This window comes from Ambystoma mexicanum, chromosome 8 (genome assembly GCF_040938575.1).
Source record: "Ambystoma mexicanum isolate Mex_15411 chromosome 8, UKY_AmexF1_1, whole genome shotgun sequence".
Lineage (NCBI taxonomy): Eukaryota > Metazoa > Chordata > Amphibia > Caudata > Ambystomatidae > Ambystoma > Ambystoma mexicanum.
In genome coordinates, this window is record NC_090929.1 from 1,562,369,754 (window position 1) to 1,562,387,853 (window position 18,100).

Here is an 18,100-nt window from a genome sequence, read left to right on the forward strand (position 1 = left end):
TACAGATCACCGAAACCTGCAATATTTGAAAACCGCAAAAGCTCAATCCTCTAGGCAACTCCGTTGGGCACTATTCTTTGCCGAGTTTGACTTCATAATTACCTATCGACCTGGTACAAAAAACGGTAAAGCTGATGCCCTTTCTCGGATGGGAGTGGAAGAACATTTGATCAATCCTAAACCTGTACCTATCATTCCCGAACAAAGAATTCTAGGTGTAATCGCCACACAATCCTTAGAGGAAGTTAAGGATAAAGCCAGGCTACTGGTAACTCCAGCAGACATACAGAATTGGCATCTGCAGGGAAAGGACTTTACGGTGAAGGACAACCTATTATATTTCCAAGAACGGTTATACCTGCCCAGTACAGATTTACAGAAAAAGGTAATCTCTTGTTATCACGATTCTTTAATGGAAGGACATCCCGGTATGACCAAGACCTCGGAAAAGATCAAGCGCTACTTCTGGTGGCCGTCTTGGAAAAAAGATATCAGAGACTTTATAATGTCCTGTGGAGTATGCGCCTAAAACAAGAGTCAAAAGGAAAAACCAGCTGGCCTCTTACGCCCTATTGACATCCCGCCTCGCCCTTGGCATACGCTTTCTATGGACTTCATCACCAATCTACCTCCATGCTCCGGATACAATACGATCCTAGTAATCGTGGACCTATTCTCCAAGATGGCGCATTTCATTCCACTCAAAGGCTTACCAACAGCAGCAACTCTGGCCCGAGAATTTCTCGAAAACATCGTCCGACTGCACGGTTTTCCTTCAGTTCTAATTTCGGATCGAGGTAGTCAATTTATTTCTCATTTTTGGCGAAGTTGCTGTCGGTCGGCTCAAATTGATGTGAGACTTTCGACCAGCCACCACCCTCAAACCGATGGACAAACCGAGAGGACCAATCAAACTCTGGAACAGTATTTGCGCTGCATGCTACAACAAACTGAAAAAACTTGGAAAGATATCCTTTGGATAGCCGAATATGCCTACAATAACTCTGTCAACTCGGGAACTGGGAAAACCCCGTTTTTTCTTTTATACGGTAGTCACCCTCGAACCTCGGAGTTGGATCCACTCCAAGATCTTGGAACACCAGCAGTAGATCACCTGCATTCTACAATCACCCAAGCCTTTAAGGAAGCCGTTTCTCACCTTCAAAGGGCTAAAGAACAATACAAGAAAGGAGCAGACCAACATCGGAAGGAAGCCCCCAATATCAAGTAGGAGATCAAGTCTGGTTATCCACCAAATATCTACCTCTAAAAGGACCATGCACATTCAACCCAAGATACCTTGGTCCCTATTCCATAACTACCATAGTAAATCCAGTAGCGGTCAAGTTGGACTTGCCCCCTCACATGAAGATACATCCGGTCTTCCACGTCTCTCTATTAAAACCCGTGCAACCTCAAACCCGACTAACTACATCTCCAAAACCTATTCTAGTTGATGGAGAACTCGAGTTTGAAGTCAAAAGCATCCTGGATTCCAAGATCTCCAAATCTAAACTATTTTACCTGATTGACTGGAAAGGCTACGGTCCCCAAGAAAGATCCTGGGAACCTGCAGAATATGTCCACGCGCCTCGTCTAATCAAAAGATTTCATCGGACATTTCCTAACAAGCCCAAACCCCCGGAGAAGCCCGGTTTGGGAGGGGCCTTGAGGGGGGGTGCTGTCATGATCTCTGCTTCCAAAAGATCAGGACTTGCCCGACTCCCTTGGAAGCAGACCCATAACCCCGGTTCCGAGTGCCAGCCAGTCCCAATTGGGACCTTTTGGACCCTGTCCTGGCGCCAGTGGCACCAGGCTCATAAAGATGCCCAGTCCCAGCGCTGGAAGCGCCGGGCTCATAATGCTTGGGTGGACTTACCTGCAGCAGACCATGCTGCTTACTTACCTGCCAGTTGAACCCCTGATCCTCTTCTGTTTGGGACTACTTTTCCTGTTGGGTGGGGCAGGAGCCACTCCCTAGGTTCAGAACACTGGAACTCTTCTGGAAAGCAGGAACTCTTTTCTTACCTAGGCGTGGCTGTGGAAGGAGACACCTAAGCACTACAGGAGGCTATTTAAACCACACCCGATCGATGAATCTTGCTTTGTGTTATTCTGCATTCTCTGCAGCAGAACGCTCATCGTGTCTTCTGCTTCTGATCCTGGGCCTAAGGGAACAAAGGCTTACCATCCTGGAATCCAGTCTTCAGCAGCACCTGTAAAGACAAAGAAAGAACAGGTTAGCACTACGGTCTTCAGTGGCAGCGCATCTCTTACCTGGTCCATCGGCTGTCACCAACGCCTCGCGCTACATTCTGGCATCTGAAAGACAAAGGCTTACCTACTCTTCGCATGCTCCGGAGGTCTTCGCACTGCATTCCGGCATCTGAAAGACAAAAGCTTACCAGCTCTTCGCACGCTCCGGAGGCCTTCGGCGCTGCATCCCGCATCTGAAAGACAAAAGAAGGTCCGTTTAAAGACATTGGGCAACTTTATTACTCACGTGCCATTACTCCTTCCCACGCCGAATCCAGTGGGTATTCCAGCACCCTTCAGCTTCTCTAAAGCTCCGAACTTGTACCTGCAAGATAAAAGGGACAGCTAGTGCGCATCGTGAAGCAGGCTACAAGCGCTTACTTACGTGCTTCCAGGCGCTTCTATTGCTCACGCGGGTTCGATCCTCAACTCTTATCAGCCCGCCATCCGCCATCGCCTGAACCCTGCAAAACAAGAGATATCGTTACAAAAGACTTTTAAGACATTTGAAGTGCCCAGAACTTACCGTTCGTGCAGTTAATGACGGACAGCAGGCCTCTGACGTCAAGAGTCCTGCACCCTTATCCACTGAAGAAACTGGTTACGGCACCCTGCCCCGAGGCAGATGGAGAGCTCGGCGTTCACTTACCTAAGGTGAGGGCGTTAACCTTTGGGGTTCTACAGGAGAAGAGAAAGGGAAGAGGAGAGAGGCACCCAATAACCCCAGTTCATTAATCCCATATTTTCTATCTGCAGACATCTTACTCTTCGAGTCAGACATACAGTGCACAGAGGTCCAGCCCAAAGAGCCAACCGTGTGTTACACATCACCTTTGAAGATACGGCATTCACCCGGTCAAGACCGGCGCCTCTGCGGGAATCAGGTGAGCGTTACAGGGGCGATGAGACACCCCGCATAGGACAGCCCACAGAGAACACTTGCGTGTCCAGTTCTATCTACCACCCATGATGCAGCAGAGGAACCATTGGTAGGGGCGCAGATAGGAGACAAGCAGTTCATATTCATGGTGGATTCGGGAGCGGAGAAATCATGTATCAGGGAGCGCCGGTTCCCGTTATCTAACCGGAAGTTAGAGACGCAGGGGTTCTCTGGGGCTGTAATTGAAGTTCCTTACACAGAAGCATTGGACGTAACAGTGGGGGGTAAGACTGTAAAGACACCCTTACTGTATTATGAACACTCGCCAATAAATTTATTAGGGAGGGATCTCCTGAGTAAACTCAACATGACCATATCATTCACTGAGAGAGGTATAGTGTGTTCAACACCCGGAATATGCCCATTGCGTGCAATGTTGGTAGTACAAGCCCACACGACCACACAAGAAGTACGAGGTTTGCCGGAAAACAAGGAAATGTTTATTGAAGGGCTAAAGACATTGGCCCTCATAATTCCAGAGCTGAGGAAAATGGATTGGAGGATTCCAGCGGAGTTCCTCTTCCGCCCCATAGTGTGCCCCGACACAGCACCAGGGTCAGTGGTATCATTAGACTTGCACGCCGTACAGGTATCAGCGAAAAGGATTGCGGTGATTGGAATAGATATGGAAGGATGTGAGTGGCGTACAGTACTGTGCACGAATGCCAACATCGCCCTAAGAGACGTAACAGATGAGGATCTCTTTTCAGCTGCAGAGGGGGATGGTGAAATTGTGATGGAAATAGCGATGCCCTGTGACATTTTGATTCAAGCTAGGGAAATCCCCGCTCAACTGATGGCAGTGGTAGGAGCACCGCCGTCATTCTTTGATGATGACATGAGACTCGTACCAAATAATTTGTGGACAACAGGCCCCCATGATGTAGGGCTGTTGCATGGAGTACAACCTGTGATAATAAAACTAAAGCAAGGAGCAATTCTACCCCGAGTGAAACAGTATCCATTGTCCCGTGAAGCTGAACAAGGAATAAAAGAGACAATAGATGCACTACTAGTACAAGGGATAATAGTGCCTTCAAACTCCCCATGTAACACATGTATTTATCCAATCAAAAAAGCAAAGGGAGGGTCTTGGAGAATGATACAGGATTTACACCCCCTAAATGATGTAATTCAGAAAGAGTTCCCTTTGGTCCCGAACCCTGCATCAATATTATGCAGCATCCCAAAAACGGCATCACACTTCACAGTAGTCGACTTGAAAAATGCATTTTTCTCAATCCCCCTGGCTGAAGAGAGTAGATACCTGACAGCATTCACACTGGGGGGAAAGAGATATGAACACTGCAGATTACCGCAGGGATACTGTGAGAGCCCAAGCATATTCAACCGCATATTGCATGAAGACTTGGGAAACCTATCAGTTGAGAGTACGATCATTCAGTACGTAGACGATTTACTAGTGTGTGCACAAGACGAAGAAACATGTAGAAAGGATTCAACAACGCTCCTGACTCTATTGGCCAATAAGGGGTACAAGGTAGACAAGGAAAAGCTACAGTACTGCCTGACAGAGGTCTTATACTTGGGACAGCTGATATCAAAAGATGGAAAAAGAATAATCCCCGATAGGGTAGAAGCGATAAGATCAGTAGAAGAACCCACAAAAGTGAAAAACATGCAGAAGTTCTTGGGAATGTGCAACTATTGCCGAGCATGGATATTAGACTATGCAGCATACACGAGACCCCTACTACAAGCACTCAAAGAGGCACAACAGGAAAATAAAAAAATAGAATGGTCAGAAGAAATGAGCGCGTCATTCAAATCATTAAAAGAGTTAATTTCAAGCGCTCCAGTGCTAGCAAATCCTGATTATGGACGCAAATTTTACCTATTCTCACACTGCAAGGGAACACTCATGACAGCTGTTCTGACACAAAAGACGTCCCTAGGTCACAAGCCTTTGGCTTACTATAGTGGTACTTTAGATGCTGTGATGCAAGGCCATTTCGCGTGCGAGCAATCACTCGCTGCAGCTGCGTTTGCGATTGAGAAAAGTGCCACAATAGTAATGGGATACCCTGTAACATTGTTTGTGGAACATTCACTATTTGCAATACTTGAGAGGTCAAAAAGCACACTGACGACACAGCGGGCAACAGCCTATGAGATCATATTGTCTAGCGCCAATATCCATGTGGTGAGATGCAAGACAGTGAACCCCGCAACATTCATTACAGAAGCATGCACACTAGAGGACATGCAGGACCACGATTGTGCAACTTACACAGGAGAACGAGGGGAGGACACAGTGGTGTGCGAGAATGCTCTGAGCGAGGGGGGAGTGTACTTCGTGGATGGGTCTGCATCGATTGATGTGGACACGGGAGAAAAACATGTTGGTATGGCAGTGGTGAGGTTAGAAGACGGTGAGTATGAAACACTAGTACAGTACCGCCTCCCATCACATTACTCCGCACAAGCAGCAGAACTGATTGCGCTCATAGAAGCACTACATGCAGCAAAGGGTTGCGCAGTGACAATATATACAGACTCAGCTTACATGACGACGACAGTACATGGAGGTCTAGCGAGATGGGGGCGAAGGGGATTTCGACGGGCAGACAGAACACCAGTACAGCATGCAGAATTGTTGAAAGAGTTAATTGAGGCCCTACAAAACCCTACTGCGGTAGCAATAGTGAAGTGCCAAGCCCATACATCCAACACAGACGTTGTGTCCTTGGGAAACGCGGCAGCGGACGCTGCCGCCAAGGAGGCTTCCTATTTTCAGAAATATGAAGCAGGTGAGTACATGCTGCAGCACAAGACAAACGAAGAACTCCCAGAAGGGTACAACATGATGCCTGTATCACAAATACTAGAATTACAGGAAGGAGCTAGTGCAGACGAAAAATTAATGTGGACAAAACGAGGGTGCAGCAAGTCGGCGACAGACTTACTGTGGCGGTAAAACAACTCAGGGAAAGTGGTAATGCCAATCAAGTTATTGGAAATTGCGTTTCAACAACTACACTTCCCTGCACACAATACCAAACAGCACATCGCAGCAGAAATACAGGAAGAATGGTTTGTGCCCTGTCTCCAGGAGCACGTATCTCGATTAGCGATGGAATGCACAACATGTCAAATATACAATTCAGGAATGACATTACGCACGCTCCGGGGAACAATTCCAAAACCCATTGGCCCATTCAGAGAGCTACATATTGATTACGCGGACATGGGGGAAAGGTGTAATGGAGCACGGTATATGATCGTGGTTGTATGCCCATTCTCAAGGTGGATAGAAGCAGGACCATGTGCACGACCTGATGCCAAGAGCGCTGCAAAGTTCCTAGTGAGGGAAGTGTTCCCGCGCTGGGGAATTTGTGACGGTTTTCGCTCAGATAATGGCACTCACTTTGTAAATGAGCTTTTCAAGGAAGTTACTACATTATTGGGAATAAAATATAAATTGTGTTCGATTTATCATCCTCAAAGTAATGGCGTGGTGGAGAAGATGAATGGACTGTTAAAAGGCAGGTTATCAAAACTATGCTTTTCATTGAAAAAGAATTGGATTTACTGTCTGCCCCTTGCACTATTTGAGCTCAGAAATCAGCCAAGCAAAGACCACCATTTGTCCCCGCACGAGATCGTGACTGGGAGACGAATGTACACAGCACACTCTCCACTGCGCGAACACTCAGATGCACACAGGAGCGCCGCGATATTGGGAGAAGAGTTCACAGACTATTTGAAGAAATTGACAAGGGCAGCGCGCGCAATATCAAAACAGCTTTCTCCACCCTTCACGAGAGAGGAGGGAAACATAACAGGGCCTGTCACGGAGCCTGAACAACAGCTACAGCTGATGCCGGGCGAATTCATTTATGTCAGGAGTTTTGTGCGTCGATGGAATGCACCACGGTTCCATGGCCCGTACGAGGTAGTGTTCTGCACGCCCACGGCAGTAAAAGCAAAGGGCCTAAAATACTGGGTACACTTGACAGATGTACGAAAAGCATATAGTAATGTGCAGGAGGAGGTAGATGAGGAGGCACAGACAACAGCAAACGATGCAGCTGAGCAGAATGTCTGAGTATGAACTTGTGTATGTGTGACAGTAATGGACCTGAATGGGAAAATGACTGATAAGTATACTTGCATTCTTTTTAAGCAAAAAAAAAAAAAAAAAACGTTTTTTCTTTTTATCTTGTGGACTTATATGTAATTAATGAAGTGATCAAATTATGACGTGTTTACACCCTTGGCTGTGAATACCCTTCCCTGCAACCCTACCCGCTTCCATTCCCCGTCAATATATAACTGGCACTGGTAGTGCCCACAAAATGTTTACATTCATGCACTTAATGCACTTTTATATCTCGAACAGGAACTACCATGGCATCTAACGGGCAGCCTGCAACGGATACATTTACTAGAGTTAGAGAGTGGTTAACTGAGAAATGCAGATATTCGTATGAATGTGGACTATCAGTGTGCATTACATTGTTTTTTACACTAATGTTTGGCCTGGTCACATACTGGTTAATAGCGTTCATCTCTATCGAGATAAACGAGGGGGGAGGGACTAACAGCACTACTGTAAGTAATGCAACCACGAGTGTAAATACTAAGGAAGGTGACTTCTTGGTATGGGACGGGACGAAACTTGTATGGGGATATTATACAACACCATCCAATGCTGTCATGATAAAAAACGAAGAGCTACAGGGTGAAATGCAAAATAACACAGTGTCCCCGCCAAAGATATCTAATTACAATGCTCACAGTCTAAACGACCGAAACCCCTCCACCATATCCTGGTTGTATAACACCCCTACCAGCCAACCTGCCCCCATAGCTATAGACACATTGTCAAATCATAGAATGGAAGAAAATGGAAGAATGAAAGCAACACATGAAATATTATATGATGATTGGGTGAAGGGGGGCGGGAAGGAGAAAGGGGGTCTACTGTGTCTATCACCCTTGAAGCCGGGAAGTACATTAGGAAAAGAAATAACAGAAGAAAAAGGGGAGCGGAAAGGAGAAAGTATGATGAGTACTATGGGTTAGGATTAGATAGAATGGACCCACGACACCCCCACCAGACGAATAAATGGTATGCGGATATGAGTGCAACAGCTAAACAAACAACAAACGAGAGCTGCTATGTCTGCTCCCTCATTCCCCATGTTTCAGGTACACCGAAAGTATTGCTACCCAAAGAGTTGCCAATTATAGATGCCCAATGTCTCCTTCATCTTGCGTAGTGCAGGATTAAGAACACCTTCCAGGCACATGGAGTTACTTTTAGAATGCTGCAGAACGAGAAAACTTGCTATCCAAAGACGGCAGGGGTGGTATGTCTGGAGGAACCATTTTTTGTAATACAAGGGACACTTTTTTCGGACAACAAGTGGAAGGATGAAGAAGTAATGTGTAAAGCTGAAGCACTGAGAGATGTGGCACCAGAGAAATTGCGATGGATAGAAGAAACATGCACAGCAGTATGGAAGGAACACATCTCAAAAATAACTTGGGTAACCGCCATTGAAAAACCGTTCAAACTACAGAACGAAATAGACTATGAACTATGTTTTAAAGGAGAGGGGAAAACCTCCATGGGGACAAACAAGAACTGTAACAAGACCCTCACCATCCCAGATCTGAGAAAAGGGACAGCGGCCCTGATGGACACGTACTGGGTATGCGGCAACCAGGCATACCTGCACCTTCCCCCGTCATGGAGTGGCAGCTGCTCAATGGCCACTCTGCATTCAGCCCTAATGGTAATACCAGAAAGCCACATCGATGGGAGCAAAAAGACACAGGAACGCATACAACAGAGTGCAGCCCAGCCGACCGCGGAGTCACAAATGTATGTCCTGTCTTCCGGGAGCAAGGGAGAGGTGCTGACCCGTAACAGACGAGCATCAAACTACATATCAAAGGCATCATCAGAACTGTTGGCTCAGATCCCAGACAGATATCGATTATTCAGCTCAGCAGAAACATTCTTTGCCTCCCTCATCTCAAGTGTCCAAGCAAGGGCAAACGCAAAATGGCTCCAGATAACACGCTGGGAATTGATTCAGCTGGCAAATGACACTGAAGAAGGGTTCAACGTAATAAAAGTGGAACTAAGGGCTTTACGGCTGATGACAATGCAAAACAGGTATGTCTTGGACCTGTTGACGGCGATGGATGGAGGTGTTTGCCGAAAAATTGGAAGTGCCTGCTGCACTTTCGTACCTTCCGAAGACGCAGAAAACGGCTCCCTGTCCCATGTGATCGAAGCAGTACACAACCTAGGAGAAAAAATGAAAATGGAAGGTGGAGCAGAAGACAGTACGTGGTTCGATAACATCTTCTCCTGGGTCCCCTCATGGCTTGGAACGACTGTGAAATTTTTGATGCCAGCTGTGGTGTTCCTCCTTTTAATTTTTTGCATGTGCCAGGTGGGTCTTCGATGTTGTGCTAACGCAGTACCTAATGGTGCAATGATGATGGTGACAATGGGCAACACCCGTGGGACAATGCAAACTATGCAGGAAGTGCAGGTACAAACCGGAACTGATGATACACCAAGGTATCAACTAGTGCCTAGGTATCATGACAAGGATATCATAGACAAATTATGGCACACCACCATCAGAGAGCCCCGTATACTAGAATGGTATCAGGAGGTGTGGGTAGACTTGGAAGGAGAGAGCGGATGTATATACCTAACCTGTACCCCAGATGAATATGCTAGGAGGGGTGAGAGCTTAAGGGGGGTGTGCAGAGCCTGGATGCCGATAAAAGGCACACCAGCATGGGATGAGGCAATTATGGACGAAGAAGAGTGTAGGAGATTGAATGAGTTAAAGAATTTGTTACTTAAGTAACGAAAGGGGGGAAATGTAGGGGAGGAGTGGTCCAAAAGACCCCCCCTTGCCTACATCCCCTCCCCAGGTGAGGGCCATGGCTCATTGGGCGTCCCCTCAGACCACCCGGGCCCAGGTGGTGGAGGGTTCACCTGCTGAAGACATTGCCCACACGTATTGAATTTAGCTAGGCCCAGAAACCATTTTGTCTATCAAAGATGGTGTGAGCTCAGCGCACTGTAGCGCGGCCCCCACCCTCGGAGAGTTTCAATTATCCCTGTCGCCGCAGCACTCTGGCAGATCCGCTGTGAGCCCGTTCCCACGAACAAGACAGACATGAGCTAGCATAAGATACTAACACTGTAACATTTCATTGTCCACAGTGTATCACTGCTCCCAGCATGACCCGGTCAGCGAGGCCTGGGTGATGGGAAGAACTGTAGAATGGTCATCCGAGGAAAGCAGAAAAATACCCAAATACGAATGACAAAAACTACTTGTAATACGTGTATCCTTTCCATAAAACTACTTCTACTAAAGAAACCTGTAAAATTGTGTAATTATTGTAAGAAAGGCATGTTTACATGACACCAGCTATGAAGGACCCACACCCCTGCAGGGGTGTGCACATGATAAAAAGCATTCTGGGGGATTATTCTCTATATGTATCATTGAAAACCGTACACCCCGCGGTCCCGCGCCATAACTGAACTAATGCTGCTAGAGTACAGGGGAGGACGAATGTAACTATACATAAGACTCGTGCGAAAAGACGCGGGCAAATGCGCCAGTCATGTGTACATGTCTACAGCCCTTATATGCCATTACCGCCGCGTACAATGGCGGGTCTCGTTCTCTATGCTCCACCAACCACACTACTACCTCACGTAATGCAAATATATATGCATGTTACTAAATGCTGTAGTTGTTAAAACATAATGTACTAGTAAGGTGCTCAGACTGGCTATATTCGAGAGACATGCAGTGAGTTCAAATGTATGTTTTCAAGTGATCCAAATGAGTATTATAAGAATGTTCAAATGTTTATGATGTTCTCACCAAAAGTCGGCAACACATGAGAAAAATACCTTTGTGAATACATGCAAGGCCATTTCCCCCCCCCACCCTGCAAAGTCTGCCAAATAAGAGAGCTAAGGCCTGCGCCACGCTGCTCCACCTCCCCCAACTAGGCTGGAGCCGCTTCAAAGATTTGTAGTCCCCGCTACAGCACCCAAGGCCACGGCCTGCCACCTGCATTATTTACAGCCCAGCAGTAAACCTCCGCTTGAATACACAAATCCAAGGCGCCCCCTCGTAAACCCCACAACCCCCCGGAACACCTCACGCTTATGACCCGGTGTAACGAAGACACCCAATACTGTGGCAACACACAACAGCCCATTCATAATAACTTCTAACGAGACAGAAAGACATGTACCACCCATCCCATGCCCGGAGACTTAGCCCCACGACCTATGGTACCGGTCAAACAGGACACTGGTAACCATGCACGGATAAATCACCATCAAACCCCTCACAAGGTGCATTCCTCCTGTGTTGCATTAACCTGTAGAATAACCTATTGATAGATTTACTAAAGAAGATAACATTGCAATGACTGAATGACTGCGGTGTGCATGGCATAGGGCAAATAAGTCAGGAAAAGACATTCATCTCTGACACTGGCCACAATGGCACAACAACACCGCCCGGATAAACTCAGCTGATCTGCCAGGCCCAGCCGAAACCACGAGGCTGACCAGTGACGTCCTCCAGCCAAGGCCAACCACATCGCAGCAGCACCTATAGTTAGTCATCGCCACCCAATCCCATTGAACTTGTGCCCCTTATAGTATGTAGGCACTGATGACGTTTTTTGTAAATATATACGCCTGTCTTTGCTATTGTCAGACAGAGCGCTCTCGGAGTTTACAGAGTTCTTTGCATGCCCTATTCTGATTGATAAACTCCCATTTAAGCTCACCCGCACTCTGTCTTGGCTTTATTCCCGACTTGGGAGAGTCCGTCGTTGTCTCTCATTGCGGGGAGGATCGTGCTGGCTGGGGACGCTTGCCTTCACATATAAGACTTTCCTTTGATTACTCTGTCCAAATTGAAAGTTTTTACAGCAGTTCGCATAATGCCCCTTCCTTTTACACCTAGCACATGTAGCCCTGCGACCCGGGCATACAACAGATGATGCAAAATGTGTGTTGCTTGCACAACGGAAACAAAGTCTTTCATCCTTCTTCTCCGCCTTCTGCACTGTCTCTTGACCTCTTTTCTCCTCCACAACTCCACGACTTGACTGCCGATTCCTGGACTTTTTCTTTGGCTTCCCATCAGTCACACTTAAGACTTCAGATTTGTTCTCCTTTGGATCTCCCATCTCATTTTTAGATAACTTGGCTACACACGCTAAGGAATGTTCTACTCTTCTTGCAATGTCCAACACTTCATCTAAATTTGGCTCATCTCTCAGCCATATTTCCTCTCGAATTTTGTTTGCCCTGCAATGTGTCATAAACTGATCACGTATGTGTTCATCGAATTTATCTTGAAATTTGCAAGACAAGGCAAGATGTCTCAACGCCGTTACATATTCTTCCACCGATTCTCCAGATGCCTGCACACGCATGCGAAAGTTATAACGCTCCAATATAGTGCTGGTCTTGGGGTTGAAGTGCTTATCCAACTTCATCAAAGCCACGTCAAATTCGTTCATGTCATCTCCAGAGCCATCACCATGGGGTTGTGGGAGCGTCTCGTATACTCTCTGACCCTCATACCCCAAGAAGTGCAGTAACAAAGCTAATTTTCTCTCACTTGAGTAAGATGTTCCCCCAGCTGCTCTCAAATAGTGCAAGAACCCCTTGCGCCATTGGGCCCATAAAATTTTAACAGGTCCTGGAATTGGCATGAAAATTGGTGGACCTGCGATGCCAGGTAAACCTGCCATGCTGTTAAGCAATACTCCTAGCTGGAACAGTAGACTGTTTCAATGAACACCTCTTGGCTGTGAGAAAGACTCTTGGCCAGCTCTCCACTCTCTTATAGTTGCAGTAGGTGCACAGTAAAATCCTAAAAGTGCAGCTCCTAGTACTGCAAAAAAAAAAATGCACTGAAAAAAAATTCACCGTGTATCAATGAAACACCATCAGTTTCTTCTGCATAGCGAACCTACACTTGTCCATACGGTAGGTTGCACTGCTCATGTGTGACCGCTGGGCCGTGTGTTTTTATTTTGTGCCGTGCGCGCTTTACCATCAATACAGTATTACTCTCAACTGTGTCCTGCCCACTGCCTGCCCGTCAACCAACTCGGCGTGCGTTGTGCGGGTATGAAAGTCCAAAACGCAGTATCGTTGCCGCTCACAGTCACTGTGAGCTTCCTCGCCTCACACGGGTGGACTCCTTCACGCTCCTGTGCCTCGAAGCGAGACAGTGCTGCTGGGGCCCGCGCACTTTTACCCCCTGGAATATACGGCCTGGAGAACAGCCTCGTCCGGCCCGGAAGGGCACTAGGATCGATGGGACTGCGCGGCAGGCCTCCGTCGGCGCTGGCGGAGCAACGCGCGCGGCACTTACTTGAGTGTAGGCGGCAGGAACCCACGCTGGAGGCAACGACGTCCGTCCGATTATCTCGTTCAAGGGCCCGCTCCTGCACTGCCAGATAAGCCGGGCGGCCCAGAGCACCGGACAACAGGAGAGGGCTCGCCGGGGCTTCACTCTCTCGGAGGTCACTACAACGCTCAAGGAAGCAGAGCGACTTACGCGCTGGAGACAGGTCGTGGGAGGTCTCCTGTCATCCAATCCTCGTCGCCATTGTTATGAAGACGAATGGGACTCAGGTAAGTCTTCATATAGGTTGTTTATTTAAGTAACAGGATGTAAAGACCCCCCACAACTGAGGACCCTTCTGCTTCAGTCCAGAGACACCAACTGCCAAATATAGAACATTGAGAACAACATAAAGACTTGCAGGCTGGTTCTATGACATCACCAGAGCAAAGTGAACCAGATTAACATAGCATTCCATTTCATGCAGCACTACTCTTAATAAGCAACTTCACAACAGGGCCTTTTCTGCCAAGGTCGGCCCAAGCCCTGGTTCAGTTCACCCACTATTTTATAAAAAAATATTTAAATGAGAGATCTGTAACCTTTAGAAAAGGGCTTAATGTATTTTATTTATTGGGTATTGATAATGAACCTATACAGCAAATGATGTCTCAAGGTTGAAGGACCATTCCTATTCCTTATTTCACATGCTTACCCTGGAATGAGTAATGCACTCAAAAGGATTATCAATTAAACTCTCAAATTTGGGAGCCTTAATTGGATTTTTGAATTTCCAGTTGACCAGCTGCAAATCTTTCTACTTGATCCTTTTGCTGGTGTATGGACATCTACTGGACTGCCACAGAGAAATTTCCAGTTTATTTATTTATTTATTAATTTATTTAATCAATCTCAGCTTTATTTTGGGTACATTTCCATAAAAGCATAAAAGATTAGAACATACAGACAATAAAATTGTTAGCCTTGGGTAGGCCTCGCTACACACTCTACAAATATCACACGGGAAGCGGGTTCACCATAACCTTCCCTTCATTCTCTCTTCAATAATCTGCCTTCTCCTCCCTTTTCCCTCCCCCTCCTCCTGCGCCTCCCGCTCTCTCCCATCATCCTGAGTCCTGTGCTCTTAAAGGGGCTCTGCCCTTATTCTCTGGTAACACCCCCCCCGCACTTATCAAGAGAGCCCGTGGTCAACTTCTGTTCAATCAGGCGTTGGGATTCCGTGTGGTCCTCTGGGGCCGACCAGGTCACTCACAGGCCTCGCCTGGCATTTCGACTTGTGGCGCCTCAGTGTCCTTTCTATTGTCATCTGCATCCGGCTCTGGCGCCGGTTCTTCTCCTGGTTCCTCGATATAGAGCTTCCGGAAGAAGGACGCATTCCGCATTATTTCTCTTTGTTCTCCAGTTGCTGTTACCATTGGCCCTTTGATGTCCATGATTAGAAATGGCTCAGGGTTCTACCGGGAGTCCGTCTTCCTCTGCTGCCTTTGCCGTACTAGGGCGGTTTCTCCGATTTCGAGCTGTTGTTCCTTGGTCCTTCTCTTTCGGTCTGCCCATTCCTTGGCCTTTCTTTTCTTCTCTGCGTCCCTTCCTTGGATCTCTGCATCTTGCTCTGGTGTGTAGTCTTCCACTTGGGGAAGGCGGGTCTGTGGTCTGTATTTCATCATGAGCTCTGCAGATGTTCGCCCTGTCGTCTTGTGAGGTATGCTCCTGTAGCTTTGCAGCATCTGGCACATTGCTTGCGGTTGTGGCATCTGGTCTATCACAGCTTTTTGTCTGGTTTGTTTGATCACGGCCATAAACCTTTCCACCATGTCGTTGGCTTGGGGCCACAGCGGCGTGACCTTTTGGTGGCAAAAGCTGAGGTGGTCAGCAAGTTTCCAGAACTCTTGCCCTTGGAATGGTGGGCCGTTGTCCGTCTTTACTGTGGCGGGGATCCCCCATTCGCTGAACAATTCGTCTATTACTGGGGCCACGCGGTGGAAGGCCATTGACTGCATATGCTTAATAAGGGGAAAACGGGAATACTCGTCTACTCTGATGAGTAGGTGTCCTCCTTCCTCAAGAGGGCGGTAGAAGTCTATGGCTATCCTCTGCCACCTTCCGTCTGGTAGAGATACCAACTGCACGTTCTGCTTGGTGCCGCTTTTTGGCAGGTTCCACAGTGAGTTAGTACATCTTCCACGACAACGTCCATGTGTGGTAACCAGACCTGGTTCCTTAGTATTTTCTTGGTGTTTTCTACCCTGCGGTGTCCTTCGTGGGCTATTATCACCAGTGCCTTTCTGAGGGTTTTGGGGGGCACCAGTCGATTGCCTTTTTGCAGTGTGCCCTGGTCTGTTGTTGCGGGTTCTGTCTGTACCTTGGCCAGGTCATTTCTGTCTACCTCCCCTCCTGTGAAGTGTTCTGTGTTGAGGTTTTCCACTTGTTCACCTTGGTGAGACGTACTGTTGCCTGTATAGTGGGGTCTGCTCTGCTCTTGGAGGCAAATACATCTGAAGTGATGGTAGGGGGAAGGGCGTTCGTGGACAGGTATGAAATTTAGTCCTCTGCTTCGCGTGCCATGGTACTCTCCGTTTTTCCTTCCGAGTGACGGGACAAGTAGTCGGCTGTGTTAGCACCCCCCGGTTTATGAATGATCCTATAGTCCTACTCTTGGAGTCTGATGCCCCATCTCTCAATGCGAGGGGGCATCTTGGTCTTGGGATTGCCAAACAGGGATAGCAGGGGGATTGCCAAACAGGGATAGCAGGGCCTGGTGGTCAGTGATGAGAGTGAACCTCCTCCCAATGATAAAATGATGAAATTTCTCACAGGCCCATACAGCTGCCAGACTCTCTCTTTCCGCTTGGGAGTAGACTCTTTCGGTGTGTGACAGGGCTCTGCTGGCGTACGCAATGATGTTATGTTTGCCGCCGACTTTGGGGTCAGACTGGGTCAAGATGGCTCAAAGACCGACCGGGCTGGCGTCGACGGTGAGATTGGTGTCCCAGTGAGTGTTAAAGTATGCTAGCTCTCGGTGGTTGGCCAGTTCCTCTTTTATGTTGTGGAAGGCAGCCTGGCATTGTTCGTCCCAGTCAAATGGAGAGTCTTTCTTGAGTAGGTTTCGGAGGGGGTCTGTGATGGTGGTGTAGTTTGGGAGATAGCGAGCACAGTAACCCGGCATCCCTAGGAAGGATCTCAGTTCTGTGATGCTGGTGAGGGCGTGCAGGTTGACAATGGCATTCATTTTCTCTGGGTCGGCTGTGATGCCCTGGTTCGAAAAGATGTGGGCAAAGAAACGCAGGCTGGTTTTGTTGATGTTGCACTTAGGTCCATTGAGCGTAAGGCCGGAAGTGTGAAGGATGTTGCACACTGCTGTAAGTGCTTTGTCGTGTTGCTCTTGATTCATTCCGAAGATGAGTATATCGTCACTGTAGTTGAGGGCGTTGAGTACCGGGGAGATTAGCTTGTGTATTGTCTCCTGAAAAATCTCAGCCACCGACGAGTTCCCAAAATTGAGACGTTTGTACCTGGACAGACCTTCATGGGTGGCAAAGGTGGTGAAGGGTCGGTAGGCAGGTTTGATTATTAGCTGGTGGTAACCCTAGTTCAGGTCCAATTTTGAGAACCGGGAGGCCTGGTTTAAATGCACTGCATGTCCTCAATGCTCGGACCCAGGTGCCTCTTCCTTTGAATGGTTGTGTTCGGGATGCGCATGTCTACGCACAGGCGTAGTCGTCCATTGTCCTTCGGTACGACAACTAGGGGGGACACCCATGGTGTGGGCCTTTCCGCCCTTTCAATAATGTCGTTTTGCAGGAGTAGCAGCAATTCCTTTGTCACTTGCGCCTGAAGATGAAACCCGACCCTGCGGGGATGTTGTGGTACATGGGTGATGCTTGGGTCAATGTGTAGGCTGATGACGGTGTCTTTGAGCATGCCAATGCCTTCAAACAGCTTGGGGAAGAGTGTTTTGAGGCCCTCAATGTCTAGTGGCTGGTGAGCTACTGACTGCACAAGGTGTGCCCTCAGCGGGAAGCCCAGAATGATTTCTGATTGTTCGTACTGTATGCCAATCAGGGCAAGGGCCCTAGCCGTTCGATAGCTGAGGAGATACCGACCTATGGAGGGGCTCTGTATGAACTGAATGGCCGTGGAGCCTGTGCGACCTTTGTGGGATAGGTCACAGATGAATTGACCCTTTGATTGAAGTGGCTGGGTTGCTCCCCACTGGAAAATGTGGGCATGGAATTTGCACAGTGGGTATGCGGTCGCAATGGCGCAATACAGATGTTCATTCATGACATTGACGATAGCCCCCGTGTCCACAACAAACTGGTTGCATATGCTCCTATTTGTATAGCAACCTTAGGTGCCAATGTGCCATCCGATGAGGTGCTGAGGAGCCTCACGTATTCCTTGCTGTACCTGTCCTGTGGGCAGTGTTGGACTTCACCCACCTCCGGAAGTTCACCTGGTGGGGGGTTTTCATACGGGTCTT